Source organism: Acomys russatus, chromosome 24 (assembly GCF_903995435.1).
Source record: "Acomys russatus chromosome 24, mAcoRus1.1, whole genome shotgun sequence".
Lineage (NCBI taxonomy): Eukaryota > Metazoa > Chordata > Mammalia > Rodentia > Muridae > Acomys > Acomys russatus.
In genome coordinates this window covers 19,979,384-20,004,586 of record NC_067160.1, presented here as the reverse complement: position 1 = coordinate 20,004,586, position 25,203 = coordinate 19,979,384, and the positions used below count along the sequence as shown (strand labels likewise).

Here is a 25,203-nt window from a genome sequence, read left to right as displayed (position 1 = left end):
GAAGGGAGTAATTACTGGAAATATAAATGCTATTTTGATAGCAACATTTCTTTATAGCTAAATTTTTAAATGTTTTAAAGGGGTTTATTTGGAGTGTTAATTTGCATCCAGCACACTTTATTTATTTATTTATTTGTAATCATATAATTCAGATATTCAATCCTAAGCTTTTCAAAGGCACCAGCCAAGGACAATACAGGCAGTAAACTTTAAAACCCTATCCAGATCTAGCCAATGGACAGAACATTCTCCACAGTTGAGTGGAGAGTGAGGTATGACTTTCTCATGTACTCTGGTGCCTCATATTTGACCATGTCCCCTGGTGGGGGAGACCTGGTGGCACTCAGAGGAAGGATAGCAGGTTACCAAGAAGAGACTTGATACTCTATGAGCATATACAGGGGGAGGAAGTCCCCCTCAGGAACAGTCATAGGGGAGGGGAATAAGGGGAAAATGGGAGGGAGGGAAGAATGGGAGGATACAAGGGATGGGATAACCATTGAGATTTAACAAGAATAAATTAATAAAAAATTAAAAAAAAAGAATTTAAAAAAAAGTTCAATTTCTGCACACAAAGGATTTCAGGGAAAAGCATTTCATAAAATGTCTTGAAATAAGAAGTGCCTAAAACACAAAGAAAGCAGACGTAGGTGTGGCTTATGTCACGGGGGTCCCTAGCACCTGTGAGACAGAAGCAAGAGGGCCATTGGTTCAATATTAGCCTCAACTACACAAGGTTTGAGGCCAGCCCAGTCTACATGAGATCCTATCTTAAAACACAGCACAAAACAAAACAACAGTAATTCAGAGCAAAAGCCCCCATGTCAGGTTGGGGATGAACGAGTCGGAAACATTTCCTTTGTGATTTTTTTTTTTTTTATCAAGATACCATCACATTCACTTCCTAGTTCGAAGAAAACTGCCAGCTGTGTGATTTCTCATGAAAAGCAGCTTTCAACAACTGATACACATCAAGGGAAAAACCATGTTCCTTTTAGATGGAGCACATGGGCTTGTGCTACTGCGGTATCTGCATGACTGTCTTCCAGAGAACTGATGCATATTTAATCACCTTATCTAATGGAGGTGATTTCTCAAGTCACAGCTACCCATTAGGCAGGCTTTTGGTCCGCTTCAGCTGAGCACTCTCATTACATTTCCCAGACTCTGTGGTTTCAGAGAAGCAATGCTGGTGGAGAATTCCCTGGCTGATCTATTTGTCTCCACTATGGACAGGAGAAGACAAGATGATTGGAGATTTTAGGTTTGGGGGATGGGTAGGAGGAATCTGTGGAATCGCTATGTCTAAACCTTCAAAGGTGCTCTTATGCTAAATTTAATTATTAGAGAATGGATTTTTAGTGTCTTATCATTCTATATGAGTGTAAATATCTTTTCAACACAAGAGTCCTGTGGGTGTGCAACTGTCGTGGAATTGCTGTATCACATTGCACAGGGTATGATCTAGCTAGTGAGAAAAGTAAAAAAGAAATCAAACTTGATAGCAAATTAATGACAGTAATTAATTAAGAAAAATGTGAACCTACATAAAAACAGACTGCAGGGCCTAGAAGGATAGCTGCCCAGTGGTTAAGGGCACAGGTTCAGTTCTCATAACCCATATAGAGTCTAATTGTCTTTAAGTTCGTTCTGTTTTTTGCACCCACATGGTGGTTCACAAACAGCTGTGACTCCAGTTCCAAAGGATCTGACATCCTCTTCTGGTTTCTGTGGGCATCAATCACACATGTGGCACCCAGATAAAATTTAAGGCAACACTCCTATACATAAAAGGAAACATAAAATAGATCTTTGAAACAAACTATAACCTAAAAATATCTCTGCATTAATACATACAGGGTCATTTCTTTACAAAGCAGCTTCATATCCTATTATTATATAAATGTATTGAAATATGGTTTCTTGTCCTTTACTATATAACACCCAGGCTGCTTTCCAGAACTACATTATCTTCTTCTGCATCATTTCACTACATGGCACGACATTTGTAAGACAACCCACCCAACCCCCCAAACAGACCAACCAACCAACCAATAAACAAACAACAACAACAACCAAAACCAAGACTGGAACTATGGGATCAAAGATGTATTTGAATTTAAATTCTAAATAAGAAATTTTTGCAAAATCTCACTTATCAATTCATACCATCCAGGAATAATGTGTCAGGGGATGTTTGTGCCTTCAGCAGTGTAACATATGATTTTGATAATTCTGAAACACACACTGGAATAACAATTGGTGAGCTAGTGATCTGAATTTAACTTTAATCACATGCTACCCGTGTGTCTTAATAATAACTATTAACTAATATTCCAGCCTACTTATTTGAGATACCATCTTTGTTATTCCTATATATAATATCGATATCTGGACACTGTATATTTATATATACTATATTAGGCTTACTCTCTATTTAATTTATTCTGGTTTCATAAATTGATTCAATAATCAAAAGGATTATTTCTATCAGATATGGTCATTGCTCTGAGTATTTTTAAGCTAACTAGTGTCGAAATTGTACAATTTCATGGGGGAAAAGACATATAGAGATGCTGTCTTTATGCATTGCTACGTTTTTTCAAATTTTATCCCTTTTTTGATTATAAAAATACATTATCATAATATGAAAATTGAGTTTTGCTAGGTACCAAGTTAGAGTCTCCACTGTTAGGCATGTCATCTGTAGGTTAAATACAATAATCACCATTTAATAATTTTATTTGAATGTTTCTAATTGTTGACATTTGACTTTATAATCAGTATTGTACTTCTCAAACTAATGAACTGAAAATGAGAATTATTTATCAGAAATGGTTAGTTTGGCAAACATCACCTTTTATACTTTCAAAAGTAAGTCTTTAAGGTTGAACAACCACAGTGGAAGAGGGGTGTGAGAAGATTGTAAGGGCTAGAGGATTTCAGGGTTTGCTGTGAGATTCTGTCTCCTGGTAACATCAGAATCTGCACCCATAATGTCTCACCACCTTGTGTACTGGAATGTGAGCTAAGCAAAGATGACACAAATAGATATGGAAAATTGGAGGAGAAAGGCCCACAAGAAGAAAACATCTTACCCTTCCTTGAATTTATTCCCCAGAAAATATCAGGAGACTTAAATCCTGAAGTAATGTGAACACCTAAACACTTAAGAAAAAAATGTTAAGCTATCCTAAAGTGTCCACTTTAATTAGCACTTTGAATGCTTTATTTTGGATGGTGTTCATATATTATGTTTCATTGCACTATAAACCTTAGTCTATTGACTAGAATTTTATCAGTCACCATTTTTCTAGCTCTTGTATGGGATGTTGATGGCTGGGGAAATTAAACTCTACAAAGACTAGCAGATAAGAAGTGTCTGTGGGGAAAACCTTCAGATTTTAGGTTTTAGTAAGAATCTTTTTCCTGAAAGTTACTTCTAAATTAATGGAGTGAAAAATAGTGACTTTATTAAAAATTAAGAGAACCAAAGAAAGGAAGATTTGATTTTGTTTTCTTAAAATGAACCTAAGACTAGGCCCTCCTATCTCAAATAACAATCAAGAAAATGCCCCATAGACATGCTTATAGGTTAGTCTGACCAAGGCCATTAGTTCCTCAAAGGCATTCTCTCTTTAGTTGTATCAGGTCAACAACCAAGACTACCCATCACATGTTGTGTTGCCGAAGATTCTAAGTGATACGCATCTCTAGCTTTCTTACCACTTAAGGAAAGAAGACAGTGTTTACTTTTTGCATTACTGTGTTAAATGGTCACTCATGAAAGTATAACTGAAAGTCCATTTTCTGCAAAGCCTTCTGATTTTTCTCATTATAGATTCTAACTTTAGTGAGACAAATCTAAAGCTTCAGTAGTCCTGCTCAGAACCCTTAGTAGCTCAGATTAGGAAATAGAGTACCTAACCTTAAGTAATTCGACAAAGGACAATGAATTCTTATCCTACTCAGAAAAGGATGAACACAATCCTGAGTAAAATAGAACAATGCTGGATGGATTGCTCTTCCAGAATTCAAGACATCTTACAGAGCTATAGTACTAATAACGACATGGTACTGGCATAAAAACAGACATGTAGAAAACTATAAATAAAACTGAGGAACCAAACAAGGGAATGTATAACTCAAACCATCTAATATTCTACAAAGACCTACACTTGAGAAAAGTCAGCATCTTTAACAAATAGTGCTGGGAGAACTGGATGTCCACACATAGAAGAATAAAACCTAGAACTATATCTATCATCTCGCATCTAAATTATCTCCAATTAAATCAAAGACCTAAATGTGAAACCTGAAACATTGAAACTGCTAGAAGAACACCTTCTTTTTTAAATATGTAAATTATTTTTAAATTTTTATTCATGCTATATCTCGACTGATCCCCTTGCCCTAGTCTTCAGAAAGGAGGAGCCCTCCTCCCTGCCATCTGACCCCAGTCTCATCAGGGTTGCCTGCATCCTCTTCCTCTGTGGCCTGGAAAGACCATCCCACCAGGGAAAGTAATCAATGACTGGGCATCAGGGTCCATGTTAGAGGTAGGCCCTGCTCCCCATATTAGGGGACCCATATGGAGACTGAGCTGCCTATCTACTAAATCTAAGCAGGGGGCCTCTTCATATATATTCCTTGTTTGGTACTTCAGTCTCTGTATCCACTCAGATTTGTTGGCTCTGTTGGTCTTCTTATGGAGCTCCTGTCCCCTCTGAGTCCTTCTATCCCCCAACTCTTCCAAAAGACTCCCTGTGCTTTGCACAACATTTGGCTGTGAGTCTCAGCACCCGCTTCAATCTACTGCTGGGTGGAGTCTTTCAGGGGACATCTATGGTCCCATCCTGTTCCCTCTGTTCAACCACTTCCGGTGTCTGTTCTGTTTGCCTTTCTGAATAAGAATTAAGCATCCTTCTTAGAGTCCTCCTTGTTATTTAGCTCCCTTAGTTCTGTGGACTGTAATATGGTTATCTTATATTATACGGTTAATATCCACTCATAAGTGAGTATATACCATGTGTGTCTAGGAAAGTACTTTCTGAGTAAGACTCCATTTGCCTAGGAATTGAGGCCAACAATTGACAAATTGGACATCATAAAACTGAAAAGCTTCACAGATGAAGAAACAATCAATCAAGTGAAGAGAAAGCCACTGAATAGGGGAGAATCTTTGCCAACTATACATCTGACAAAGGAGTAATATACAGAATATATAAAGAGCTCAAAAAACAATCACACACACACACACACACACACACACACACACACACACCCTAAGTGATTCAAAAAATAGACTTGGGGATACAAATAGAAAGTTCTCAAAAGAAAAAACAAAAATGTCCAAGACATATCTCAACAATACTCATTTTTTTCTAGCAATTAAGAAAATGCAACTCATTAATTTTTTCCTCTAAGAAACATTTCCTGACATCTGTAAAGAGAAATTAGGATTCCAAGTCACTCCTATAAGTCAAACCTGGGGAGACACAGGTATTTGGGGGTTTATTGTTTAGAAGTATTCTTTGATGTGTATGTTACAGAACAGTCACTAAAAATTATTCAAAATGTATAAATCATTGCTATACTCTTACACTGTTTTAGTGTCTGGAGTGTGAAACTTAAAGGTACCCCAATGCTCACCTTTGTCACATTAATTTCTTACTTCCCAAACAGAAACAAGAGTTTTCAAGAATTCAACTCATTAGAGGTGGCAAAGAAATACACAATATTGGCACACAACAAACCAAAATGGCAAAATCCAACTTTTCATGAGAATTAAGGGTTTATTAACCATTTATTCTGATTATGTTGCCAATCTCCAGAAGGTATTGAATTAAAATGAGGCACATTCCTCTGTTCCTCAAGCCTGTCCCTTGACGTGCATCGGGTACAAACAAGCTGTTGAGAATAATTTTGGCTTTGCTTTCTGACCAACTTAACTTCCTCCCTCTCTTGCTTTGTTTTCCTTTATGTGTTTCTCATAATACAAATATGGGGGAGGGGTTTATTTACTATATTTAACAACTAATAGTAAACCTTCATGTTTTGCCCAGTGCAGTCTACAACGTCTGCAATAATGCCCAAATAGCTTTTCAATGCAGACATCTTTAGAAAAAAATTAAAGTACTATGTTAAACTCCAAATGCTTAGAACAGATACAAGCCTTCTGAAAGCCAGTCTGAGGCGCCTGAGGCATACCCTCTCCAGGCCTTTGGGATCTCTGCCAGGGCCTCTTCCCCACAAATCTCAGTGGCATCAGCACGAGACTGCATGCCAAATTCTGTCCTGCACATTCTGGAGACTAGCCAAATGGTGCTGAATGATTGATCACTAGCCCTAAGAGGTTTCAGCTGCCTTCTGTAGGTCAGTTTTTTTCAGTAACTTTCGGTGAACATTTTACTTTTAGGAAAATATTTGCATTTTAGCATTTTTTTTTTAATGCACCAACTTTAGTACATGTTAAAATATGTGCACTCAGTCATTCAAAGAAAGCTTAACGCTATGACCCTCGTGTAGGGTGTCCAGTTGTGGTTAAAATGAACCAGAAAGTGCTGGGCTTTCCTAAGTGTGGAACAAATTGGGTAGTAGAGCGAATTCCAAAATACAATGTACAGAAGTTTGAATGCTTGGGTGGATAATGTCATTCTCCCAAAACAAGGCAGGGGATACCACCCTGTGAGTTATTGGCCAGCGGGCATCTAGAGCTCTCCTAAATAACACGGGCTAATCCCATTGTCCTTTGGTACCCACCATAACTGCATGGTAAGGCTCTGCTTTAGCTTTCTTTGTGTTGCTGTCATACATACCATGATGAAACGCAATGTGATGACGAAAGCGCTTATTTCAGTTTACAAACTATAGTCTAATATTGAAGGAAATGGTACCATAGTAGGAGCTCAAGAAGAAAATTGGAGGCAGGAACTGAAGCAGAGGCCATGCAGGAGCACTAATTCCTGACTTGCTTCCAGGCTCCTGTCAGTTACCTTTCTTACATAACTCAGGCCAAACAATACTGTCTTCAGTGAGCTAGGTCATCATTTTCAAGAAAATGTCCAAGAGATATGCTTACAGGCTCAATCTGATCAAGGTAATTTATTAACAGAGGTTTCATCTTCCCAGATATGTTAGGCCAAAAACTAGCCATCACTTACTGTATACCTGAAGATACCACACACCTTGGCTGCTGGACATAAAGGATTAATCTCAAAACAGTTAGGAAAGTCCCTTGCTACTAGCTAGACTCCATTGTACATGGAGATGTTTTAGAAGCTGCTTGAGGAAAAGGCATCACTGGTCTTATTTAGCACTGGACCCTATATGCTAAAATATTAACCCAGAATAGAAGATGCACTTATTGGTACAATGGTAACACTACTGCTATTGGATAGCTAACTGCTTTCTTGTTTTGTTGGAGACCTGCTCCACTGGCCTAGATATCCTAATAAAAGGCCATGGTAGTGGATAGTTGCTGGGGAAAGGATATATATATATATATATATTCCCAAGGATATGGCACTAGTATGTTTTTCATGATGCAGTTGATGGCCCCATAACTTGGGCACAAAAGGGTAGCTTTAACTTGGCATAGTAGGTTATTGAAAGAGGGTGGGTATATTGGGGGAGATATGGCAAGAGTCTGGAGAGGGGGAATGAGGTTAGCTATCATTATCATATTGCGTTGTACACAAGCATGATATCCTCAAATGAAAAGCATTGAAAGGAAATGTGGCTCTGTCAAGGGAGGCACAAGGCACAGCTTCCTTGTGGAGGCCAAGGGACAGCCCACATGGAACTCAGTTCTCTACTGCCAACAGTGGGTCCTCGGGAACTAGTCCAAGTGCTCACGGCAGGCTTGGTGGTAAGCACATTACTTCGGAGCCATCTGCCTGGCCTATGACTGACTTTTTAGAAATTTACAAGAAAATAATCCAAGCATAGACCTACAGAAAACAACCCATAATTTGCCCTCCCCCAAGGCTCACTTTACTACTTCCCTATTTTCTGTTCCTATGAAGTCTAGTCATCTCGGCTGAGTCATGTGTGTGGAGCCATGAAGTTTAACTCCCTCCCAGTTATTTCAGTTAGCATAACTTCCAAGTTTATCCAAACTACCAGAAATAGGGGGATTTATTTCTTATTTCTTCTAGGCTAAATGTACTCACTTGGAAGCATAGACCAAATTTTTTTTTGATGAAATGACTTTTCTGGTACTTCACCATTTAATCTTCATGAACATAGAGGAGTGATATCTCTTTGAGGTTCTGATGTTAATTCCTTTGATAGAAACCAAGGATTGGAGTGATACATATTTTTATTGAAAATATAGTCTTATCTCAGACAGTAAACCCCAAATATAGTTTTCTCTCCTTCCACTCCTTTCAGTTTCCCTACCTCACTTCACCTGTCCCCCAGACAGACTCCTCTTCCAGTTCCCTTCAGAAAAGAGCAGGCTTCCACAAAACAGAAAGCAAACATAACAAAACAAGACATCATAAAACAAGGCAAAAGCCCTCATATTGAGACTGAAAAGGGCAATGCGAACAGGAGGAAAAGAGTCCCAAGAGCAAGGAAAGGAGTCAGAGACATATTTTAGGGAAGCCATATTCTTTTAAAAATGGTTACATTATTCTAACATTCTTTCCAATAGTTATGTCTCACTATAGGTTTGATAAACCTTAAACATGTAGTGGACTAGATATAAATTCAATGTTACTTAAGTGGATAAGATATATCACAGAAATCTAAAGTCAAACTCTATGTTGTTTTGTGAGAGACAAGTTCTCACTATGTGATCTCCAGGCTGTCTTGAATTCTATTCATAAGAAATGTTTAAAAAAATAATTTGCAAAAACAATTATAACCATGATGTAAAATAAATTTATTTTCTAAAAATATTTTCAAATCTCTGAAGAGTAATTTTGAATTACTAATGTTAAAGAAACACTAATTGACATGAATAATTGATTGTGTGAGAATAAGTACTATGCTTTCAGCTACATTTGAGTATAGAAATTTTTAGAATTATAAATATTTATATTTCATTAATTTAAAATGTCTAAATTCTTACTTTTCAAGACACAGATTTCTTTAAATGAAACTGTTCTTTTCTTTCCTTTGGGCCATGACCTTTTTGGGGGTTGAATGATCCCTTTACAGGGTTGCCAAAGACCATCAGGAAACATAGATATTTACAAAGTTCATAAAGGTAGCATAATTACAGTTATGAAGTAGCAACAGAAAAAGATTTTATGGTTGGGGTCACCACAAAATGAGTAATGGTATTAAAGAGTCACAGTATTAGGAAGGTGGAGAACCACTGCTCTATAAGAGTGGTAGCGTAAAATGAAAACATGTCAAGTATATAGCAACTCTTCTCAAATTTTATCATTTCAATTTTAGTTCAAGTCAAATGCATTCCTCAAGTATAAGATGAACATTAACCATTTTTTCTTTTTTATTAAATTTTTAAATATATATTTATATTATTACACATATATACAATAAGCTACCTACAGCAAGAAGAACCACAACACAATCATGAATTATATAAATATTACATTCATAATGTTTTGTCTATTTGTATTTGGCAACCTTGAAGAAAGCATCTTTCCTATCTTGGTGCAGCTAAAATTCTGAATGTAAATCAATATCTATCATATTTCATCATTATCTACTTAAAATATCTGTCTATATCTAAAAACATCTTAACCCCTAAACAACTAAGCTTAATCGTAGAACTAAACTATCTGGTCTTCAACCCCATCATAGACTAGAGAAGGAATAAAATTGGTTACCTGATTATACCAGGAATACAGCTTAGTAGCTTTCCAAATAAGAAGATGATAGAGACAGTTTGCAACTTGAATAGTCACCCAAAACTTTCTTTAATGTTGGAGCATTATCTTCGGCCTTCTGGCTCAATATATCTGACAGACATATTTGTGAGGCAGGAACTATTGAGGACTTGCTTACTCTGTCTTGGCAGAGTTTGGCCATCAACTCTGTCTGTATCCAAGCTTGCCCTTTCTTACGCAGAATTCTGTCTGTGGCATAAACAAGGAGATTTTACCCAGTGGCTTGTTGGCCACATTTGAAACCATCTCCATAAGGAAGTTCTTTGATGCTCATCATCCTCTTTGAGGTAAGCTTTGTGTTGCTAGGAGTTAATCTGTCTCATTGTCAGTGAATCTTTACAATAATAAAAGACTTTTTAAATGTTATATTCTGTATGTCTTTGAGGTTTTTGAAGACCTTATCTATTTTCCCTCATCTTGCTAAAGAATCATATATATCTGTTGCACCTAAGATGTATATTCTCATAATAAAAATAGAGTAGCAATTGACATGAGCATGGAATTATCAACTAACAATCAACTTTTATAATTTATTCATCCTAAACAGCCTGCAACAGCACTTTCAAAGCATTGGAAGTAAGCCCTGTATTATAATTGAGTTGTTTTTTGAGACAGGGTTTTTCTGTGTAGCCTTGGCCATCCTAGACTCACTTTGTAGACAGGATGGCTTTGAACTCATAGAGATCCACATGCCTCTGCCTCCCAAGTGCTGGGATTAAAGGTGTGTGCCATCACTTCCTAGCTACATTAACTATTTTTTATCACCCCTATTTTTCCTTTTTCTTTCGTATTATAGTTATAGAATAATCAGTTTCAATCTCATGTGTTTCTATGTTTCTGTGTTGAATATGTCCATTATATGTATGTATGTATGTACACACACACACACATATACATACATACATACATACATACATACAGGGAAGGGTGTTTACATGTCTCACAGTTGTATGCATTTGTGTGTGTATGTCTGCATGTATAAATGTGTGTGTATTTGTATGTAAACATGTTTGTGTGTGTGTGTGTGCCTGTGCATGTAAAAACTAGGATAAAATCTTGGGTGTTGGTTTATCAGGTACTCTGCATTTTAAAAGACTGGTTTTTGTCTTTTGTTGGTTTGTTTGTTTTCAGACAGAGTCTCTCACTGGACTGAAACTCACCAACTAGAGTAGACTGGGTTTTCAGTAACACCCAGGGTCCTCATGTGCCTAATGCTGAGATTAAAATTACAGGCCATCATCACCAGCTCACTTAGATGGGTTCTAGTGGTTGAGCTCAGTTCCTCATTGTTGGAAGGTAACTCCATCAGCTGAGCTACATTTTTAGCCCCACACATATTTTTTTACCCTTAAAAATATTCACATCACTAAAACTTAGAGCCATTAGACCTGAGTAATTTCTACATCTTACTGTTATTACCTAAAAGAGTGGTTGTGTTCATCTGAAGGGAACAGCTACAAATCCTCACATGTTCTCCTCAGAGTTAATAAGCTCATTTGTAAGACTACTAAACCAATGCAGTGACTATCAGAATATCAGAAACATGGAAATGTTGTCACCCATGTCTACCCTAACAACAAGGTTATTCTTATGTGCTTGTTTCCTAATATATTTGTAGTAGTGCTGGCCTATTCCCTGCAGTATATAGTCCATCATTTTCTGTAACTGAAGAATAATTGTGGGTTTCTGAAGAAACCAGTGAACGAAAGCTATCTGTTCAACTGTTGACTGTATTTAATGATTACATTTCAAGGTTCTGCTTTGTGTTTGTGGGTCATATGAATGGACATTGTGACAACTTTTATATCCATGCCCAGCAAGTTTATTTACTTCTTTGAAAATTTAGTTTTATTTTATATTTATTTTTTTTCCTTTTTAAACCATCACTTTATTTTATTTCAAAGGAGTACGTGTTACAGCACCCGTCCAAGCAGATTAGAAGAATGATACTTGGGTTCTAAGTCTTTTGTTGTTGTTGTTCTCTTATTTTTAATTTTTTTATTAATTTATTCTTGTTACATCTCAATGGTTATCCCATCCCTTATATCTTCCCATTCTTCCCTCCCTCCCATTTTCTCCTTATTCCTCTCCCTTATGACTGTTCCTGAGGGGGATTTCCTCCCCCTGTATACAGAAAATTATTGGAGTAAATCTGACTGCCATTTATAGGTGAGAAATTTCCATATAGAAATTTCAGAAATGTCCCTTAAGAGGGAGAGAGTAAATATTATAGGTAGTGTAATAGCTCAGCAGATATAGGCAGTTACCATGCAAGCCTGATGACTTTAATTCTGTCCCTGCCACCCATGGTGGAAAACTAACTTCCAAAATTTGTCTTCTGACTTCCACATATGCATGATGATACACACATAACTATACTCACACATAAACATAGACAGTCACAAACACATAAAAATAGGTTTCATTTTTATCTAAAAAGTGTTATAACAGTTTGGGAGATGGCTCCCTATATAAAATGTCTCCTGTGCAATCACGAGGACATGAGTTCAGATTCCTTGTAACCATATAAAAGCAGAGTCTATATCCCCTGTCTAAGTAGGACAAGGGCACGCAGATCTCAGACAGAGCTCATTGACCAGGCAGCCCTCCTGAAACAGTTGGCTCCAGGTTCAGTGACAGAAACTGTAGCAAATAGTTAACTAAGCTAGAGAGTGACAAACGGAAATATGCAATGTATACCTCTGACCTCCACATACATGTGAAGATACATTCAATACATGCACTCTCACCACTATATACAGTACACACACACACACACACACACACACAGAGAGAGAGAGAGAGAGAGAGAGAGAGAGAGAGAGAGAGAGAGAGAGAGAGAGAGAGAGAGAGAGTGCCCTGTGATCCCAGCAGAGAGGAGGCGGAAGCAGGGTAATTTTGAGTCAGAGGTCAGAATCTATCCTAGGCTACACAGCGAGACCGTATTGTGACAAACAAGAGCAATGTCAATAAGTAGTTATTTATTACAAAACATGCTAGTAGACCATCTGACAGATCACTTAATGCTGAGTCATGATGGTGCTTGTTCTAAAGCACAACAGAAAATGAGGATCATTTGTTAAGTTTTTTTTTTATTAATTTATTCTTGTTACATCTCAATGGTTATCCCATCCCTTGTATCCTCCCATTCTTCCCTCCCTCCCATTTTTTCCCTTATTCCCCTCCCCTATGACTGTTCCTGAGGGGGACTTCCTCCCCCTGTATATGCTCATAGGGTATCAAGTCTCTTCTTGGCAACCTGCTGTCCTTCCTCTGAGTGCCACCAGGTCTCCCCCTCCAGGGGACATGGTCAAATGTGAGGCACCAGAGTACGTGAGAAAGTTCTTGATTGTCAATAATCAACCATCTTTTCCTACTAAATCTTTAGATCTTCTTATAAAATGCTTAGCAATGACCTATCCACAAAAACTTATTCAACTGAATGCTTAAAGGTATTAAAAATGAAATAAAACTAAGTTAGAAATTAAGGAGTTGTCATTGACTTTTAAAATAGCTAGGGAAACGCCTCCCCGGTCACTGTCAGAATCTACTTAAAATTGAAAATATAAATTTAAACTTTAGCTCTATTATCATTTATACTTCAAATATAACCATAATACATCCTTATTATAATATACTAGCTTACCAAATGCATAATTATTACTATTGAGTGCCTATTTACCATGTACATACAGTAAACTGGCTGAATATATATATTTTTCTATCCTTTAGCCATGTACATACATATATAACTAATTTGAATAGCAGTCCTTAAAAGTAGATATTAATGACTTTCCTGAGGGTGAAAATGAGTTTGAGACATTAAATTTAACTTAAATCAGATGGAAAGTAACACAAAAATCAATACAAAGTCATGTCACTATAATAAACACAGTTTATTTTATAGGATTTTAGCATCCAATGATTCTGGAATAGAAAATGAATGTAATCAGGATTTACAGAGGCACTTTGCATAGACTTCCCAATAATTTTCTTTTTTAATTCTGTCTGACGACATGATGGGACCAAAAGGAATTTGATCCCAGTGGATCTCTAAGGATGCTATTTCTTTTCTCCTTACATGAATATCAGGAGCTGAGAAACCTCATGAAAACATGCATCTTGTAGCCCAAAACTGGAAACATCCTATGTGCCCCTCAACAGAAGAATGGATAAAGAAGATGGGGCACATTTACACAACGGACTATTACTCAGTGTTAAAAACATATTACATGAATGTTGCAAATGGATGGAACTAGAAAAAAAGATCATCCTGATTGAGGTAACCCAGACATAGAATGACAGAGTAGGTTCTCACTTATAAGTCATGTTAGCTGTAAAGTAAAGGATACTCCTGCTACAATCCACGCACCCAGAGACGCTAATTAACCGGGAGGGCTCAAGGGACGGGGGCGGCAAGGATCTCCCTGGCAAAGGGAATTAGATTTTACAGGTGGACTTGAGGCCTGTGGGGATGGGACCAGGAGAGATGAAGTATTAGGGGATGGAGGGAGAGGGTGCTGGGAGAGACAACTAGAATTGGGGGCCGTTTGTGGAGAAAGATAGAGACCTACTGCAATGGAATTTCCCAGAAATCTAGGATGATCCTAGTAAGAGTCCTAGTAATGGGGAATATGGAGCGTGAAACGGCCATCTTCTGGAACCAGGCAAGGCTTCCATTGGAGAGACTGGGACACTAACCCCGCTTCAAAACCTTCGATCTACAATTTGTCGTGTCCGAAAGATGTGCTGGAGTAAAGGTGACTCAGTATTCGTGGGAGTGATTTACCAGTGACTGGTTCAACTTGAGACCCACGCCATGAGAAGGAACCCACTCTGGACCCATACCTGGAGAACCAGAAACCAGACGCTGGATAGCCAAGAGATAGGATAGAACCAAACACAACTTACAAAAAGAAAAAAGAAAAAGAAAAAAAAAAGCCAATGAAATGATAAAGCATAATTGTCATCAGAGAGACTTCATCCAGTAACTGATGGCAACAGATGCAGACATCCATAGCCAAACATTAAGGAATCCTCAAGAAGAGGTGGGAAGAAGGATTGTAGGAGCCAAAGCGCTTGAAAGACATCTCAAGAAACCCCAATGAATCAACTAAACTGAGCTCAGACTGATCCAACAATCGGAAAGCCCAAAGGATTCTGCCCTAGGTCCTCTGCATATAAGTTGTGGTTGTGTAGCTTTGGATTCTTGTGGGAGGGTGGGAGGACTGTCTCTGATTTTTTTTTTTTTTCTCTCTCTCTTTGGTTGGGATCATTTTGGCCTACTTGATTGCCTAGTTCAGCCTTAATATGAGAAGATGTACCGAGTGTAATTGTAATGTGATATGTCATATTTGATTGATAACCCTGGGAGGCCTGCCCTTTTCTGAAGGGAAATCGAAGAAGGGTGGGTCTGTAGGAAAGTGGAGATCGGGGAGCATGTTGGGAGGTAAGGAGAGAGGGGAAACTGAGGTAGGGATGTATGAGAGAATGAAAAAAAGGAAATATATTGTGGTTGTTTTACCTTTTAACTGCTGCTATTAAGTATAATACACCATAAATAATCATAGATTATTTTTCACAAATGGATTGTCCTAAAAATAAAAAAAAATTAAAAATAATAAAAGGCACGTAATATATTGAGTGGAAAACAAATTCTTTACCTTGAAATATTTCATTCCATGGAAGGATTATTAATAAAAGCTGGACACATTATACTTCTCTGGAAGGAATGTTAATTTTATATTACCAGAGAAAGTAAAAGCATAATTTGTCAACAAAACATTCTATTTATCCTACTTATGACATATTTATGTTTAAAATATTATCCTTATCCCATGCTCTTAAGAAAGTACTATTCAATAGACTTGAAAGGATAATTTTTAATAGAATTTGAATCAATGCATTAAATATGATAAACATTTATTTTATCTGATTTATCTGTTGACATTTAATTGAAACAGGGTAGATTTATTTCATTTTGACTTTCTAAACTATTGGCCCTCAATGATGTTATATTTTATCCTAATTCATTTGGATTAAAAATGTGTACTTCATGAGCAACTAGCAAGACTGTTAGGGACTACAGTCAGTGAAATTATGCCAATTTTTAAAAGCCACTATATAATCACCATGATGTCTAGTTGGCATAGTAATACATAAAAATTTTCATTAAAAACCTCAGTGGAAATGTCCATGTATTTATATCTGAATGAAAATGTCTGATATTATTAATCCTCCTTTACAAACTCAATTTTTTGTTTGAATTATTTGAACTGAAAAGGAGTATGTAGTGCAAGTATGTCAAATATTTATAATAAGAAATGTAGCACATGGCATAAAAAGGTAAAAAGAATTAAACAAGGCATTTCTTTATTTCAGAATGTGGTGCTAAAATATGCACTCATTTCCTCTAAATTATACAAGTAAAAATTTTATAAGTATGCTTGAATTTTATTGTATTTTTGATAAATGAGTCAGAAAGCTTTGTCTTTAAAAATCCAAGTAGTTATTTTAAAGAAATTCATGAACAATCATAGTACTATCAACCTTTACAGACAAAATAACTAGCAAAAATTAAAATGAATGGTAAGTTTTTAAACAACAATATATGATTTTTTGTCTCTGTTATATAATTTTTTAAAATCCAAAAAGTTATATTTACTGTATTAAATAAGCAAAGACAGCGTGTTTAATTTATAATGAATTATTTTTATAAATAAAAAAGGCCAGGAAACAACCATTTGCTCAGTGGGGCTTTAAAGATGGAAAGACCTTGGTTCTATACATTATGGAAATCCACATTTATCTGTCAGACTGTTTTCTGGCACCACTCAAGGTCTTCCCTTTCCTTCCCTCTTTATTATGGTCTGGCAGTTATCCTTTCCACCCACAAGGCTTTCAACCATCCAAATTTTATTACTTTTTTAGCCGCCAAGGGCTGATAGCTTTTCTTGTTGCTAAAGGCCATTTCCTTCCAGTAATGCAAAGAAGAAAGAGTAAATAAAATCTTCAGTGAAGAAATTTCATTTTGTAGAATAGCAACACTGAAAAATTGATCTCTGAGATCCCATAAAAGTGTTGTATACATATTTCGATGCTCTCTCATAAATCTTCATAAATAGTATTTTATAAAATTATATAAAATCCATTTGCCAGGTCAAGTGCCAGTATGGCTGCACTTTATTCTTAAATGCTAGACATTCTTATGTAAGAATAGGCTAGATCATTTGTCATATGTGAAACTGAAGACCTTCTTCAGTCAGTACCACAGATCTACTCTAACCCTTTATTGTGGCAGTGTGTCTTCTTCATTTATTTATTTCCGGTATAAGGTTTTATTAGGTTGAAGACACAGTGTGTAGAGAATAAGAAGAACAACAAAGAAACTAACTTGAGAACCAGATATTTGTGAGGCAGTGATGACAGCAATGGGTATCTTTTAAATGTTGCCTTAAATATTCAGTATAACAATCCAAGACAACTACATTGGAGTATTGATAAATGTCACAACATACCTGGTGACAATTCATGGAATATATGTATTCCTTTAATATAAAACATTGCCAAAATTTTAACAGAGAAAAATAAAACCCGAACTAATGACCAAGTGGCCATTCACCACACACACACGCACACACACACACACACACACACACACACACACACACACACTAATCAGAGCTAGTCACACAACTAAAAGCTAACAAAATTCACAAAAAATACTAACACCAAAACTTGTTTGCTTATTTTTTTAAAGTTTACCTTTGCCTTATACATATAAGCATTTCCCTACATGTATGTATGTGCACTATATACATGCAGGGCTTCAAATGCCAGAACAGGGCGTCAGATTCTCTAGGATGGAGTTACTGAAAACTGGGAGCTTCCATGTAGGTGCTTCGTACTAAACTTGGTTCCTGTGCCAGAGCAGCAAGTGGCCTTAACCACTGAGCCATCTCAATAAGCCTTATCTACTTAATATTTTAAAGGGAATTTTTAGTCTTTAAACTGAAGGAGTAGAGATGCTTGTTTTATATAAAAATGTTGGTGTATGGATAAAATTCCTTATATATCACACTATCATTAACCAGCATCAACATTGCTGAAGCATTTATCTTGGTTCCTATGTTAGGGCTGCAACTCCATGACTCTGCCCCCTCCCTGAGCCTTCCTAAATAAGTACCATACATTTGTAAGAGAATTTCCTCAAGTACCTGGAACAAACATTAAGATCATGTGGAATCTCAGGAGCATCTCAGCAGATTTCCATGCCTTGAGTTCACCAAAGTCTCTGTACTTTATAAAACTAGTATTTTAATATTTCAAACAGTGACCTCAGTGACTCTCAAACCCTTAAAGCCTTGTCTAATATAATCATCACTGTAGACTAGTTTTCACTTATAAAAAAAGGCATATTAGTTTATTTATTCCAGTTTTTCTTTAATTCATATTTTAATCCATTTTCATGGCCTTCCTAAGGATACATTATAATGTATGTATCTTTGAACACATCATTGCCTACACTGAAGGAAAATGGGATTGCATTTCAGAATATTTAAATCACACCTCTTCAGAATCACAGCACAGTGTAATAAACATCCTAGATGCTTGATTATTTATAATTTTGAAATGTAAGATGAGACATTTCTATTATTGGTGAAGGTTATGGTAAAATTATTCATATATTTGTGCACTATTATTTACATAAATATATATATCCCTCTACTGTTCTTGGCAGCTCTGTTCTAGAACCTGGGTCAATAGTAAAGATGTTTTTGTTTTGATGTGCAACTCTACAAAGTATCTAAGGAGCATAGCAAACACAATAGAAAGAACAAAGAAAATTCTAAATCACGAATAAGGGATCAAAAGTAAACCTATTTTGACAAGGTGTCAACAATAATCTTCTTGAAACAGGAATCTTTAAGTTGAGGAAAAAACGGCCACAAAAACAAACAAACAGACAACAGGCAACAGAAAACAGAAACAGTATTTGAGGTCCTTTGGCAGTGATATTGCTCCCAGTGTTCCAGACACTAAAATACCAAAATATCAGTGTAGTAGAAACACACACACACACACACACACACACACACACACACACACACAGAGAGAGAGAAAGAGAGAGAGAGTCTTGGAGGAAGGCGAAGGGGGGAGGGGAGGAGGAAGAGAGGGAAGAAAGGAAGATGGTGAGTTCTGTAGAAATTAGAATGAAGACCTAGATCAGAGAAGCTGGAGAGGAAACAGCATGCCAAAGGGATTTGCAGTTTCTATTACCCAGACTTAGTTTTTCCAAGCTTAACTAATTTTTTTTTTTTTTTTTTTTTTTTTTTTTTTTTGCCGCCATGAAGCAGTACAGAATCATTGAAATGCAGAGAGAAGTGTTCAGTCTAAAGCATGATTCCGAGTAAATTATGAGGCTGACATGAACTAACTTGGTGGTTGTGTAGACGGAAATTCAGGTGGGTGAGATACATCAGAGAAGTATTATGGTATAGAGGCACATTAGGAAGAGAAGACTAGCAGATCTTTCTAGAGGCAGGCAGAAGCAAATGAGGTCATGAGGGAGATTGAACACTCAAAGGCAACGTTGACACTGAGTGAAAGGGGAATCACTTATTCAGATTAGAAACAGCTGAAAAACCATTAGAAATCTCTGCCAGAGATTTAGACAAAATAAGTGTTATTAGCATTGGGACATTTAAATCTGTCTATTTACATTAATAAACATTAGCTCTTTTGTAAGAGTCTTGATGAATTTTAGAAAAATACCACACAAATCCTTCCCACACTTTGCAGTCATGTGCATATGTATAAGGCAAGTACATCAAATATGTTTTTATTATCTATGCAAAGACCCAAAATGATGTTCCCTTGCCACGGACAAAGTGAGCTGAACATATTAAACAAAGTGAATAAACTGTACTGATTCCTCCTCTGAGTTTCTTTGCAGTGAAATCAGCTCAGCAACAAGTAGCACACATTCCCCCCTTCCCCCCCCCCCCCCCCCGGCCCCCCCCACAGGAGCATTAAGGCTAGATGGCGCCCATGTTTACCAGTGTCTCCCCAGGGGCCTGGGGGGTGGGTAAGGAGGCGCTGGATCTTTCTGGCAGACATCCAAACCTGACTCAGCTCTCTCCTTAGCAGCATCAGGTACATTGAAAGCACAGCTCTGCATCACAGAACTCCGGCCACACTTTTATACTCAAGCCTCAGTGAAAAGGGATCATTGTGCACCAACTACACAATGGTTTACTTCTAAAAGGACATCCTCCTCTAAACAACTGTAGCTGTTTTTACAATTTTTTACCCTGAACAAAACTGGCATCAATGGTCAAGACAGTTGTTATATCTTCCATTAGATCAAATGCCTTATTTTGCCTGGCGTCTTGTAGTGAGTGAGTTAGTCTAACAATTGTGGGATTGTCATGCATGATAATAAGATACAAGTAGCTTTTAAATTATATTTAAGAATAAATTCCAATCACTTTAAATTATAAGCGTGAAAACTCTAGTGTAAGTACACGAAGGTGACCAAAATAGAAAGAAAAATATGTCTTTTTCCAGTGCACAGGAAGGCAGCTAGAAAAGAAAATGTTTCTAGGTAGAAAAGGACCCCTGCCCCTCCACCACCTCACATTCAGCAACAACAACAACAAAAAAAAAACTCATAGTTTTTAAAAAGTGTATGTTAATTTAGTCTTTATCTTTTCTAAATTAGCTTTGAGGAAAAAAAAATTTCCCAAGCTTTGTTCTGATGAAAATTGCTGCTGGGATTCAGATAGTTTACTATGGATATTAAAACAAAACAAAAAGCCATATAAAGCTTTTTCCTATGTTTGAAAAAGATGGAATTAGTGTTTGTTGTTGTTTGTTTAGTAAATTTTCTTAGCCTCACATATATGTATTCACACCACACATATATGCAAAGAAAAAAATTCATCCTAAGAGTTCATGACATTCAATTTTACTATAAATAAAGTTAAAATGAACTAAAACTGAGAAAGGGGCTGGTCCATTTCTGCTTGTGAGCGCTTCTGGATGCGAGGCTTTTCTGATCTTTCCTAGGTAAGACAGCTAAACTGGGTTTCTATACTCATCTTTGCAGTCACAAGCTATATAGCATATGCCTTTTTTTTTTTTTTTTTTTTTTTTTTTTAATAGCTGGTCAAGAAGTATGAGCTGGCTTTGGTACTGAGACCCATGTAACAACTCTGCTAGAGTAGACAGAGAGAAATAAAAGACTATTAAACATCGCTACCTTTCCTTTGCACATTACCAGAACCCGTGGGATCAGAATCCGCAGGGGTGTGGGGGCCAGATTTCTAGCTGAACTAGTTGGATCTCATTCTCCTCGGACCACCCACCCCTTTCAACCTTCCTGTGTTCCTGGTGGCGCAATACTTGGTAGCTAAATCCGAGTTACGTGAAAACGGACACAGGTGGGTGTGGCGGTTGAAGGGAGCCCGGGAAGACCCTTAAGTTCCCTTTCCGCCACACCCAAGGGAGGGGCAAGAGAGGAAGGGGAAAAAAGACTTTCACTGACCTGCGACCTGGCCCCAAGGATCATGCCCACCCGGTGTGTGCACCTGCGGAGAGTCTGAGCCAAGGGAAGTCTTCGCCTCTCCCCAGAGTTCTTTCTTGCCTCTGCTTCTTTCTTTGAAATCCTGTTGCTATGAGTGCCTGCTACTACCAGCGACGGAAACTAAGGCTAGCCCAGCCCAGCCAGAGCAGCGGGCAGGATTGAAAAGCCAACAGTCACAACAGGAGAGCCAGAGATGCCTGCAGGAAGTCGGTTCCCAATCTGCCTTGGACCAAGCGACCCCGCCCTCGGTGGCCAGCAGCGTCGCTGGGCCTCCTGGATGCTCCCTGGCTTCTCGGGTCCCCACCCCTCGCTCCCTCCTCCCAGCCCTGCAGACGGTGTAGGGCGGAGACCTTGCGATTGGGCGCGGTGATGCTGGGGATGCAGCAACCTCTGTACTGTGCTCTAGATGGAGGGACTGTCGCACAGACAGCCTTGTTGGGTGGGGTGTATGCGAGTGTTCACCCGTTTGGCAGGCAGCTAAAAGAACCTTTTCATCACCTCGCCCCTCCTCCCTCTAGCTCCTTTCTTCTCTCCTGTTCAATGCAATCTGCTAATGTTTCCGAGAAGCCACTTTATGTGGCTTGACAGGCTGACTTGGAGAAAAACTCCAAGGTGGAGAAGAATTTCAGAGGGCTGGAACTTGGGGAGAGGGTGCAGAAGAAGCATCTCCCTGGCCTTAAGTTGAGGCCTGGAATTGTCCCTTCTTATAGGGTTAGTCTTTGCTAGAGCTGGGTGGTGGTACTCAAAACCCATTTTTAGGCTGTGCCCTTTTTCCTGTGCTTTATAAGCGAGGGGTGCAGTCTTCTAGATAAGCAAAGAATGTATATTTCTTTTTGTGAGGGTGGCGTGGAAGCTGTAGATGTTGTTGTAGGTGAGGAGGAAGAAAACAGTCAAGTTTTTTTCCAGAGTTAGGAACGCTCACCTGGATGCACAATCTGCCTCAAGGACTGTGAATTTCAGAGCTGAGTTCAGGGACTGTGGTGTGTGTGTGTTTGTGTGTGTGTGTGTGTGTGTGTGTGTGTGTGTGTGTGTGTGTTGTGTCTGTGCTTGTGTTTTGTATTCCTCATGAGACTCAGTAACAACAACGACAACAACAACAAAAAATCCACCAAGTGAAGAAACCAGGAAGGTAGGCTTTGAGATATGGCGGACTTCAGGACCCAGCTTTCAGGAAGCTCAGGGCAGGCTAGAAGAGTTCCTATGGGTAAGGCTTTTTCTGCAGCACTGCACCTTGTTCCCCCATCTTCTATAGCGTAAATGGAGCTTCAGTTCAATACAGATCTGTTTGGCCTGCTGCACTGGAGGAAGGGGAGAATTGGATACTACATCCATATTAGACAAAAATGTACTAGAATGGTACAAAACCTTACTTTTTTTTTTTTTTTTTTTTTTTGAGATTGCTCTCTGGAGAACTAGTTAACTTGACAGTCATTCTCAAAACTACATGCTGGAGAAATCACCTTTTCCCTGGATGATTTAGATGTAGGAAAAGTTCAACTGCAATAGAAATGTCACACTCCTCGTTTTTTGCAATCCTGATTTTAGAGCGATTCTAGGTTCTCAGAAACACCTAGAAGAGATCTTTTTTCCCTCCAAATCTCTTGTTCCCAGCCATGCATAGAATATTTTCATTACCAGCATTTTTTGCCAACATGATGCATGTACCAAAGTTGATGAAGCTATATCACATAATGGATCATTTCTTTATAACTCTGAAGAGCATTTTAGTCTGTATCTACCAAAGTTTATTAACTCTTCATTGCTCTCTAGCATTGACAATTTTGAGTAAATCATCTATAAATACATGATGAGTTTGTGTGTGTGTGTGTGTGTGTGTGTGTGTGTGTGTGTGTGTAGACATAAGATTTTAACACTTTCAGTAAATACAAAGAATACTACCATTACACTGTTATTTAAGAGAGATTAATTTTGTAAGAAAATGGCAAACTGCTGCAATGAGGCCATACCCCTTGTATTCCCACAAGCTATGACTGGGAGTTCCTGCAGTACCTGCTGGTGTTGGTGGGGTCAGGGTTTCGGATTTCAGCTTTTCTTTTTCATTGTTTTGTTTTTCTATATTTAAAAATATTATAATTTATTCAGATTACATGCTGAATGTTATTTCCTCAGTTGTATCTTCTCCTCCTCACCCTCCCTCTCACTTACCCCTCTTGCCCTCCCCTAGACCTCTAATGGGAGGGGACCTCCTTCCCCCACCATATGGCCACATCATATCAGGCCTCATCCTGATAGCCCCCTTTCCCTTCCTCTGCGTGCCTTCAGGCCTCCCCACCAAGGAGAAGTGATCAAATTTTGGGTACCGGTGTTCATGTCAGAGGCATGCCCTACTACAACCATGGAGAATGAGCTCTCCCTTGGCTAGATCTGAACAGGGGATCTAGGTTTGCTGCATGCATTGTGTGTGGTTGGTACATTAATTTGTGCAGGCCACCCTGGGTCCACATCTTCCAGCCTTGACGGTCTCCTTGTGGGGCTCCTGAACCCAGTGGGTCCTTCTATCCCCCCATCCTTATATACCACTATCACTATTCTACCCAGAGTTCAGCAGCAAGTCCTAGCAACTGTTCTGATCCCCCACTGGGTGGAGTATCTCAGAAGACATCTATGTTGGGCTAATACCCACTTATAAGTGAGTCTATACCGCGTGTCTTTCTGGGTCTTGGTTACTTCATTCAGGGTCAACTTTTCTAGTTCCATCCATTTGCCTGCAAATTTCAAGATTTCCTTGTTTTTAATGGCTGAGTAGTATTCCTTTGTGTAAATGTACCACAGTTTCTTTATTCATTCTTTGGTTGAGGAATATCTAGGCTGATTCCTGATTCTGGCTGTTATGAATAAGGCTGCTATGAACATAGATGAGCAAATGTCCTTGTTGTATGGTGGAGCATCTTTTGGGTATATTCTCAGGAGGGGTACTTGAGGTAGAATTATTCCCAATTTCCAGAGAAAACACCAGATTGATTTCCAAAGTGACTGTACAAGTTTGCCCTCCCACCAGCAATGAAAGAGTGTTCCCTTTTCTCTGCATCTTTGCCAGCATGTGCTGTCACTTGACTTTTTTATCTTAGCCATTCTGATGGAATCTCAGTGTCATTTTGAGTTGCATTTCCCTGATAACCAGGAATGTTGAGCATTTCTTTAAGTGTTTCTCAGCCATTCAATATTCCTCTGTTGAGAATTCTCTGTTTAGCTCTGTACTCCATTTTAATTGGGTTATTTGGTTTGGGGGAGTTTAATTTCTTGAGTTCTTTATATATTTTTGACATTAGCCTTTTGGCAGATGTAGAGTTGGTGAAGATTTTCTCCCAGTCTCTAGGCTGTTGCTTTGTTCTGTTGACAGTGTCCTTTGCCTTACAGAAGCTTTTCAGTTTCATGAGGTCTCATTTATTAATTGTCAACCTTAGAGCCTGATCTATTCTTCTGTTCATTAAGTTGTCTTCTGTGCTGATGAGTTCTAGGCTCTTCCCCACTTTCTCTTCTAACAGATTTAGTGTGTCTGGTTTTATAGTGACGTTTTTAATCCACTAGAACTTTTGTGTTGTTCAGAGTGATAAATATGGATTTATTTGCATTTTTTTCTGCAATTAGACATCCAGTTAGACCAGCACCATTTGTTGAAGATGCTATCCTTTTTTCCCCCACTGTACGTTTTTGGCTTCTTTGTTAAAAATCAATTGTCCATAAGTATGCGAGTTTATTTCTGGGTCTTTATTCAAGGTTTGATTCCAT

The 25,203-nt window shown here is 38.1% G+C and overlaps 1 protein-coding gene across 1 annotated transcript in view; it reads right to left on the bottom strand.

Annotated features, from left to right (window-relative positions):
• Positions 1 to 21,732, bottom strand: part of Scn9a (sodium voltage-gated channel alpha subunit 9) — a 156,453-nt gene extending 134,721 nt beyond the window's left edge. Inside the window, exon 1 of the mRNA XM_051167159.1 lies at positions 21,415 to 21,732. The gene's annotated coding sequence lies outside the window, so the exon portion shown is untranslated. The remainder of the gene's footprint in view (positions 1 to 21,414) is intronic.
• Positions 21,733 to 25,203: the final 3,471 nt, after the last annotated feature.